Genomic DNA, 10,762 nt, shown 5'->3' on the forward strand with positions numbered 1-10,762 from the left:
TCAATGCATTCTTTTTTTTTTTTTTAAGATTTTATTTATTTGACAGAGAGAGACACAGTGAGAGGGAACACAAGCACGGGGAGTGGGAGAAGGAGAAGCAGGCCTCCCGCAGAGCAGGGAGCCCGATGCGGGGCTCGATCCCAGGACCCCGGGATCATGACCTGAGCCAAAGGCAGACGCCCAACGACTGAGCCACCCAGGCGCCCCAACATCAATGCATTCTTAAAAATGAAAGAAACCCTGATTGACATTCGAATTGTCTGGTCATTCAGTAAACAAGTAGAGAGTAAAATGAGAAGACAATTGAAGTTAGGTGAAAGATGTTTTAAATAAATAAGACAGGTTTTTTTTTTTTTTTCTTTAATGTGTAATTTAGTATTGACTTTATCATTGCCCTATGTGAAAGTCTCTTTGGGTGGGGGAATAACATTAAAAACATGGGCTTAATCCTCATTTGTACACCATTCTGTAAGAGGGCCATACTGAAGGCACCCACCAAGTGTTAAAAAAATAATAATAATAAAAAGTCAGGAGGTAGCTTCTGGTTTCGTAACCAGATTCTTTCATCTCAACATTCTAATATTTCTGAGTGTGTGAACTTTATGCTTTTGGGTCAAGATGACTGCTGTAGTTTCTAAAATTACATCACATTGTAGGCAGCTCAATGGAGGAATGCACAGAGACAAAATGGCAAGTGGCGTGCAACATATATCTTTAGCCTTCAGTTGGCTATTAGCGTGCATTGTATTTAATTTCGGTTTTTTGTTTCCATTTTTGAACATTTCTAACTATTCATAATGATTAGTATTTTATTATTTTCTTTGAGATCTTCCAAAGATCAGAGGAAAAAACATCATTTTATTTTGTATTAGAACAGAATTCATTGTATCTGGCAATTTACTTGTCGGTGTCCACTAGATCCTCTTATCAATCTTAGATACATTACAGGTTCTTCCCTTATTTTTGCTATGTCTTAAAAATTTTTGCTATCATCATCTTAGGAATTATTTCATCACTCATCAATTATTCCAAACCGTGATAAAAAAAAGACGCTATATGAAAAGATGCTATAATGGTGTCACCATCCTTCAGTGTTCTTGTTCAGTTGTCCCAGGTATTGCATCATTATTTCAAGAAAGTATAAAGAAAGCTGATAGTCGGCTGTTAGCTTTTACTGAACACAGTTGAGACTTCAGATTTGCATTTTCCACCTGTAATGACAAAGAGAAGAAACTTGGTGAAGTTAGATATTTTGCAATTATTGGAAGATAAAGGCAAGGAGACAAATAATTGTCTAGAACTATACTATCCAATATGTTGTCATTATTAGTCACATGTGACTCTTGAGTGCCTGAAATGTGCTCAAATTAAGATGCACTGTAAGCATAAATTACATACCATATTTTGAAATCTTAGTATGAAAAAGGATGCGAAATATATCATTATAATTTATATTTATTTCATGTTGAAATGGTAATACTTGGGATGTATTGGGTTAACTAAATATATTATTAATTAATTTCACCTATTTCTTCTTACATTTTTAATGTGACTATAAACATTTTAAAATTACATATGTGATTCAAAGAATTCTATTAGCACTCCTGTGGACTCTAACAGTGATAGTGAAATCGATCCTATAAATGAAATCTCAGAATATGAGTTCTCAGACTCCAATATCCTAGTTAAATTTTCTCATACACAAGTGAAATGTACATTTCTTAGTTAATAAAAAATATATAATATCCTCATCCAGTTAGTCATTCAGCAGAAAGGACTTCATCATACATTTCTAAAAGGATTTGGACCATTCTCTTTGCTCCAAGGAAAAATGACCACGTCTTTTTTAACCTTTATGATATTTGTGCTCCAAAAGTTCCCTGATACAAACAGGCTTGTTTAACTTATTTTTTATTAAAATTTCTAATAAAGCTTTTAAAAACTCTTCCTTTATTTTTTATTCTAGAACATTATTTATAAAATGACTTAAAAAAATTCAAAGGGGGCACCTGGGTGGCTCCATCGGTTAAGCGTCTTACTCTTGATCTTGGTTCAGGTCTTGATCTTGGGATCCTGAGTTCAAGCCTCAAGGTAGGGTCCACTCTGTGCATGGAGCCTACTTAAAAAGAATAAAAAAAGAATTCAAAGGGTCCAATGGAAGCAGATAGTAACTGGTGATAACCATGTTTCCTGGTACACTGAGGGTTAATAACTTTTTTCCAGAAGGTTTCACTTAACAATTCACATATTTTACTGTCCAGAACTTAGTCACACCCCCTGGTAAGAAGGTTGTCAGGAACTGCAGTATTTATTTGGAATGACCACGTGTTTCATTAAAGTGCTTAGAAGCTTTTATTTCTAAAGCACTAGGGGAGGGTAGACATTGGAGTAGACATACACCAGTCTCTGCCAAAGGGTCTGTTCACATTTTTTCCCTCAAATTTGGACTAGAATCTTTGACAAAAATGCTTCAATACTTATCGCTGATAGATATAATTTAAACTACATCAGGATCCAAAATCTAGTGTTCTTTACTTATATGAAAAAGAAAAAAAATACTTTTTATTTTGTATACATTCTCTGAACCTATTCTCAAGAATCCTTCTCTCTCCTGGTTATTGGAGTGAAGGAGTTCTTTTATTTTTTTTAATTTTTTAAAAATTTGAGTACAATTGATACACAATATTACATTAGTTTCAAATGTACGACATAGTGATTCAGCTTTTCTATATGTTGTGCTATGCTCACCACCAGCGTAGCTACCATCTGTCACCATACAGCGCTATTACAATATCATTGACTATATTCTCTATGCTGTGCCTTTTAATCCCATGATTTATTCATTCCAAAAAACTACTAGAAGTAATAAGTGAATTCAGTGAAGTTGTATGATACAAAATCAATATCCAGAAATCAGCTGTGTTTCTATACACTAATAAAGTAGCAGAAAGAGAAATTAAGAAAACAATTTTATTTACAATTTCACCACAAAAAAAATATGCCTAGCCCAAGAGGTGAAAGACCTGTGCTCTGAAAACTATAAAACATTGATTAAAAAAACTGGAGATGACACAAACAAATGAAAAAATATTTTATGCTCATGGATTCGAAGAACTAATATTGTTAAAATGTCCATACTACCCAAAGTAATCTACAGATTCAGTGAAATCCCTACCAGCAGAATTTGTCACAACACTAGGACAAATCATACTAAAATTTGTATAGAACTGAAATATACCCTTAATAGCCAAAACAATCTTAAGAAAGAACAACAAAGCTAGAACTATCACAATTCCAGATTTCAAGATATACTACTAAGCTATAGTGATCAAAACAGTATGGTACTGTCACAAAAATGAAGGCATTCTTAAACTTTCCAGTTAAGGTATCTTGATCTATAATTATTTGAGGCAGTTTTTCTCTATTTTAACCAGTCTCTTTATAACCGTCCCCTTCTCCCTCTCCCTGTCCCAGAAGGGGTTTGAGTGTGAAAGTTTCCATAAACCCTGGATGAAGGAGAATACTCCTTGACATAATACAGAGCTTTTCCTTTGTCCTTGAGCTGGACTCAGGTGCAAGGCTTTTGGCTTGAGTGGTCTCTAAATTGCTTGTACTTTTATCTGTCAAGATGAACACTGATGACATTTTCCATTCGCTTGTTGGGTGAGTGCCAGTGCTTTCTCCCTGCCAAACCCAGTTTTAATCACATGGACTCAGCAGACTTTTCTTGAGTTTTTAGCCATGTCCTCCACCCGGAGTCTGGCTTAGGATGCCCATCCATAATCACCCTCCAGTGTAAGGTCATCTCTCCCCTTGCATGACAGACCTATGCGTCTCAACTCAGCCTTGACACATACTGAAAATTGGAGGATTTTCCTGATGACTAGAATTTGTAAGAACCTTTGCAGTACTACTCTGGTCTTCTGTCAGCCTGCCATGTCACGATGCATTTTTAGTTTGTTTTATACTTCCCTCTCCCCTCCGCAGCTTCGTTTGGGAATGCCTGCTTAGTGGTCACCTCCAAAATTCCAAAAGTGGATCCGGGCACAATATCTTCCTTGTTATCCAAATTATGCAGCATTTCTCTAGGATTTTGTCATGGAGGATAGCAGCCAGAACGTATTTGTCTCATTATATGAATTCTCCTCATTCCCTCTCTCCTTACAGGAATGGAAGTATCTGTTCTGCTTTTTATTTATATCTGGTATAGACATCCTCTATATCATCATAGCCTTCTCCTTGTCCGAGTTGAATTCATCTCTTTCATTTCTTGCAATTTAAAAAAAAATCCCTAAGCAGGTTTCAGGTGAAATCTTGGCTAGAAAACAAAAATGATTACTTGAGAATATTTTAATCCCATAATGCAAATACCTATGATTAATTAAATAAGGACACGAACAACTAAGAGAATGTGAGGTTTTTATCAGAGCATCTACATCCAAGGTAATTGGTAGATGTTCTTCAGTACACAAAATTTTCACAATCCCAATCCTCAAGTCTCAAGTACATGGCCAAACAGCCACATAAAACATTAATATGAAAATCTCAGAAAGCATGTGGCATGTAAAGAGAGTTCTATAGGAGCTCAGAAGAGCTAATAATGACTTCTGGCACAGAGCAGGCAGCACAAAGATATAGAGACTCAAAGGGGGCCTTAAATACATGCTCATTTAGCTAAATATAGAGTAGAATTGGGGCTTATTTGGATTTGATTATGACTGCAGTTAATAACCAGTGTTCATTCTATTAATGCCTACATTGGATACCTATTTCTCATCAGAAAATGGTATGTAAATTATCCCACTTGGTCCTGATGGTTTTTGAGAATGGGCACCATTTACAGTGATCTCAAAGAACTCTGATATGGCAGGGATCTGAAGAATAGACTGAAGGAGACACCTGAGATAGACTATATACTTAAAGAAATATCTAAACATTACTTAATAAGAGCAGTGGTGGGGGCAATAACGATGTGTTTGAGAACTATTAGAATGCTATAGTTGTTGAAGTATAAAGAGCATGGGCGACAGTGTAAGTCATAGCTGGGAGTGAAACTCACACACATTTCCTAGTTATATGAACTTGGGTACTCTCTTTAACCTTGCTTCTTTGTACTCTTACTTCAAAAATGAGAATAAAAATAACTAGCTAACACATCCATTATAATGATTAAGAAAAAATTTGATGAGAAAATGTAAACATAATATCTGGAAAATTTATAAAACCTCAAATTGTTTTAAATGTCGATATTAGATGATTAAGTAGAAATGAAAAAGGTAATAAATTTGTGGATCTAAAATTAAAGCACTATGAGACTGTCGATATTATCATGAGTTATAAAAAAGTAAAAAACTTTCAAGATGGAAGTGGGCAAACCAGGAGCCCAAATATCCATTCTTCTACTTTGGGCTAAATCCCAAACCAGAAATGGGTTTGTGAGGCATTATGCCCTGGCAAGCCTTTTTATTTGCTTTTACTCTAACTTAGGACAGGGATAGACATGGCTTTCTGCTGTTTGATTGTGTGAAACTCCCCTATGAATGCCAGAAAGTAAATTTGCCAAAGTATAATAGTTTGTTGTTAGGAGAAAGGAGTTTGGACAGTAGAAAGAGAACAAGAAGGAAGTAGCTTTTATAAAAAGCTTTAAATGGCTGTATTGACTAATTCTAGTTAATTTTAGATCACAGAGAAATAGCCTTGGTTCTTCCCTTGATATATTGACATTATTATGCTCCTTTAGAAAATATTTTTCAGAAAAATGTCATAGGTTGATCTTTGCCTCTTTCAGTTCCTATATAACCCAGCACACCTTGTGAAATGCCATCTATAGGTTTTTTTCTGACAAAAACAGCACCCCCTGTATCTGGAAAGTTCTCCTAAACATGCCGTTTAAATGGAAGCTTTTACCTTCTTAGAATCTTTGGTTTTGGAAATAAGTACTTGCTCTAGTCTAAGGCAGTCATTCCCTCCTCCATTTACAGTTGCTTAGCCCAGGCAAGTGGATCTGGCTCAAACTGTGCAAATCAGCAAGATTTCCCAGGACAGTGACCTGCACTTCTTTTCTGGTAGTAGTAGATGTGAGGTGCTAGAGCATTTGGTAGTCCTGGCCCATGTCAAGTTGAAGAATCTGGTCTGCATAAAAAGGAAGGAAAATCCAGAAACACAGGCAACAGAGGAAAAGGGGATGGGGGACAGGGAGACCCATGAGGGAGGGAAAGCAAGCTGATGGATGGAGTGATGGGTGGAGGGGAGGGAGAAGAACGGTTCTGTGAAATTCCTCCCCTTTTTTTCTAAGAAGTTTGTTATATTAAGTAAGTTTGATCTCACTTATAGTTGAAAAAAGTTTTTCACCATTACATGTTTTCTGAAATTTATATTGATATTTCCACAGTGCCCATGATGATTTTTATTTTTTAATTTTTTGGTAAAGATTTTATTTATTTATTTGAGAGAGGGAGAGAGAGAGAGAGAGAGAACGAGCAGGGAGAGGGGCAGAAGGAGAGGGAGAAGCAGACTATCTGCTGAGCAGGGAGCCTGAGATCATAACCTGAGCTGAAGTCAGACGCTTAACCAACTGAGCCACCCAAGTGCCCCCTCCATGATGATTTTTAAATGACAGTTTAGCAAACATGTTATTTTGTGAGAGATTTATATACTGTTTTTCTTCCTAAATTGAATTCATAATTTGGTCACAAAGAATTACTAAGCACTGATTTCAAATATTTTTTACCTTTTTTTTTTACATTTAATTCTATTATGTTATGTTAGTCACCATACAATACATCATTAGTTTTTTTTTTTTTTTTTTTTTTTTGTAGTGATCCATGATTCATTGTTTTCATATAACACCCAGTGCTCCACGCAGTACGTGCCCTCCTTAATACCCATCACCGGACTAACCCATCCCCCCACCCCCTCCCTTCTAAAACCCTCAGTTTGTTTCTCAGAGTCCATAGTCTCTCATGGTTCATCTCCCCCTCTGATTCCCCCACTTCATTTTTCCCCTCCTTCTCCTAATGTCCTCCATGCTATTCCTTATGTTCCACAAATAAGTGAAACCGTATGATAATTGACTTTCTCTGCTTGACTTATTTCACTTAGCATAATCTCCTCCAGTCCCATCCATGTTGGTGCAAAAGTTGGGTATTCATCCTTTCTGACGGCTGAGTAAAATTCCATTGTATATATGGACCGCATCTTCTTTATCCATTCTTCTGTTGAAGGGCATCTCGGCTCTTTTCACAGTTTGGATCTTGCGGACATTGCTGCTATGAACATTGGGGTGCATATGGCCCTTCTTTTCACTACATCTGTGTCTTTGGGGTAAATACCCAGGAGTGCAATTGCTGGGTCACAGGGTAGCTTTATTTTTAATTTTTTGAGGAACCTCCACACTGTTTTCCAAAGTGGCTGTACCAACTTGCATTCCCACCAAGAGTGTAAGAGGGTTCCCCTTTCTCCACAACCTCTCCAACATTTGTTGTTTCTTGCCTTGTCAGTTTTTGCCATTCTAACTGGTGTAAGGTGGTATCTCAATGTGGTTTTGATTTGAATTTCCCTGATGGCTAATGATGATGAACATTTTTTCATTCGTCTTTTAGCCATTTGTATGTCTTCTTTGGAGAAGTGTCTGTTCATGTCTTCTGCCCATTTTTTGACTTGATTATTTGTTTTTTTGGGTGTTGAGTTTGAGAAGTTCTTTATAGATCTTGAAAATCAGTGCTTTGTCTGTAGTGTCATTTGCAAATATCTTGTCCCATTCTGTGGGTTGCCTCTTTGTTTTGTTGACTGTTTTCTTTGCTGTGCAGAAGTTTTTATCTTGATGAAGTCCCGAAAGTTCATTTTTGCTTTTGTTTCACTAGCCTTTGGAGATGTATCTAGAAAAAAGTTGCTGTGGCCGATTTCAAAGAAGTTACTGCCTGTGTTCTCCTCTAGGATTTTGATGGATTCCTGTCTCACATTGAGGTCCTTCATCCATTTTGAATTATCTTTGTGTATGGTGTTAGAGAATATATTCATTATGTGAATATAGAATTAGTCACCTCAAACCACTAAGCTAGGACCTGCATTTGAAAACGAGTTGGAATAAGGATATTGCTGGAATTTTTTTCTCTCATTTCATAAATGGCAACCTATCTTAGTATTTTGTGACTGTAGCTTTCCCATACTTTGTATCTTATGTTCTCATTCTAATGTCTTCTAAATTTCATATTAGCAAGATAATTTAACTTACATGTTTATACAGACTATCATCACTTTATCTCTGAGACTTTCAAATTAAATAGTGTTCTGTTATAATGAATCATGCAGTTGAGTAAATTACTAACCTGAATATGAATCTCATTGAATTAGTAAAAGTATTGAACAAATGAGCAAATATATTACACGTTTTAATATTTTGTCAGCTCTGTTCAATTAAACACCTGATTATAGCACTTAAAATAACAAAGTTTTAAAATGTTAAAAATTGTACTGTTACTAAGGAAAAGATATCTAATAGATTGTTTTCTGTTTTTCTCTTAAAATTGTAATTTTATCACCTGGAATATCTTTTTTTTTTTTTTTTTTTTTTCCTTCCTGTGAATTGGCTTAACACATCATGGTTTAACAGATTTTTAAGAACAATCTAAAAAAATGTCAAAACCTGCTTATAATTTTCATATATTGAAAAATGTCATTGGTGGTCATTCCTAGCATGCCATCATGAGGAAAATGAAAATATGTTTATTTCATTAAACATGGTATTATTGTTACTATGGTTGAATTAATACTTGCAAATGAGGTACAGATTGATAACTCAGCTAAGTACTTTTTATTTAATTAAAAGATTACTTTCTTACTTTTATTCTTGTTTTAGCCACTCTTTTATACCCCTACTTCCTTTCCTTACTTTCCGCCTCCCTTCCTTCCTCCCTTTCTCTAGTCCTTTTCTCTCAAAAACAGTATTGATGTTCACTCTGTGCTAAAGACTCTGCTAGAAGAAAGGAACGAGTAAATAAGAAAATGCAGGGCAAGTTCGCTTACAGGGTAGGGACTTGGTCCTAAGTTTGCATAAATTCACATTTGAAATATCCCAAACTGAGTGTTCTGGGGGTCAGAAAAGGCAATCTCAGGGAAGGAAAACTTAAACTGATGGGTGAATCATGTAGATTGAGGAAAAGTTGATGAATGTGATGGAAAAATAGTTCCAGGAAAGAAGACAGTCTTCTCGAAGGTAAAGAGGTGAGTAAGGACATAATGAACATGGCACCTTAAGGGCCCTGAAAATTCAGTGATGTACTTAGCATATAAAACTGGCTCTTGATCATGAAAAACTTGCAAATCATGTTAAGAAGTTTTAATTTAAATCAGAAATATTTAAGGGTTTACACAACAGATGGGTATGGTCAGACTTGGAGTTTATAGTGGTTTTGGTGACTGGGTGAAGAATGGATTGACTGGTAGGTTTGAGATAACTACTGGGTCCAGGGAGACCAGTTTGAGGCTGTTGCTGTAATACAGCTGAGAATGTGGCCAGAATAGGATAGCAACAACAGATACTGGGAAAATGAAATAGCATTGAAAGTAACTTTGGAGGTAAACTTGATAGAAATTAATAATTATTTTTGGAGTTAAGAGAATGGAGACAATTATTCCAAAGTTTATACCTTAGGTAACAGTAAGTAAAATTATCTATAAATAAAACACATATGGGGACATGACAGGACACATTTAATAAAATTTAGACAACAGATGAACATTGTTTAGAACATACAGATAGTTGAATATCCTATATATGTCTGTATAGACAGTGTACAAAGACCAAGGCCAAGGCCAAGACCATATAGGAGTATCAGTATTATCCTCACTAAAGATTTCATCACATATTTTATTTCTCTTTATATATGACAAGTTTGTCTTGACTTGATTCTAGAGTTAAGTTTGAGGTTCAATGCCTATTATTAATCTGTGCCAGGTAAGCAAGTGGAATACAAATCTACATTGGGACATGAGTGGGGAAACAGGAACCATAGAGCTAAGCATTCAAATAAAGTCATATCATTGAACAAGTGACACACCTATTGCAGGTCTTGTCTAGTACACAATAAACCAATGGATGGCACTGAAAAGGATGTGGTCATAGATCAGTACAGTTGGAGGAAGTCACATGGGAAAGTCATCATCTCTTCTATCCACTCTTCGAATCCCTTCAGAATCCTGACAAATGGCTAGCCTGTTTGCATTTTTTTTCTAGAAAACAAGATCTACTACATCTAGGACTTCCTTTTGATTGAAAAGTGGCAACCCCATCTAATAATAAAGTGAAAGCAATTTGGCATAACTTGTTTTCAGTAAGTTCATGTTGACTACTGAATCAGCTATGAAAGTACTAAAAATGACTGTAAAACAGAGAAGACAGAAAACACAAATTCCCAACACTTAATGCGGATTTCTCTTGAGAATGCCAAACATGGTTACAGTAATATTTTTTAAGATGGATAATGCAACATTAACTTCTTACTTACAGTTAACTTAGTTCATATAGCATATTATTTGGTTATATATAATACAGAATATTAAATATTTGACCATTATGGAACTCCATATAATGATTAAGAAGTGCATTATATGCCTAAATTTGTGTTACTATATGCACAGATAAATATTTTCAAAAACTGGAAATTTTCAATGAACTATTTTGGCATATGAAGTAATTTAATATAAAAGGATATCATTGGAAAATATTCAAGGATATATGCTTATTATATATTATATATATATA

The sequence above is a fragment of the Phoca vitulina genome, unplaced genomic scaffold, assembly GCF_004348235.1.
Source record: "Phoca vitulina isolate PV1807 unplaced genomic scaffold, GSC_HSeal_1.0 scaffold14, whole genome shotgun sequence".
NCBI classification, from domain to species: domain Eukaryota; kingdom Metazoa; phylum Chordata; class Mammalia; order Carnivora; family Phocidae; genus Phoca; species Phoca vitulina.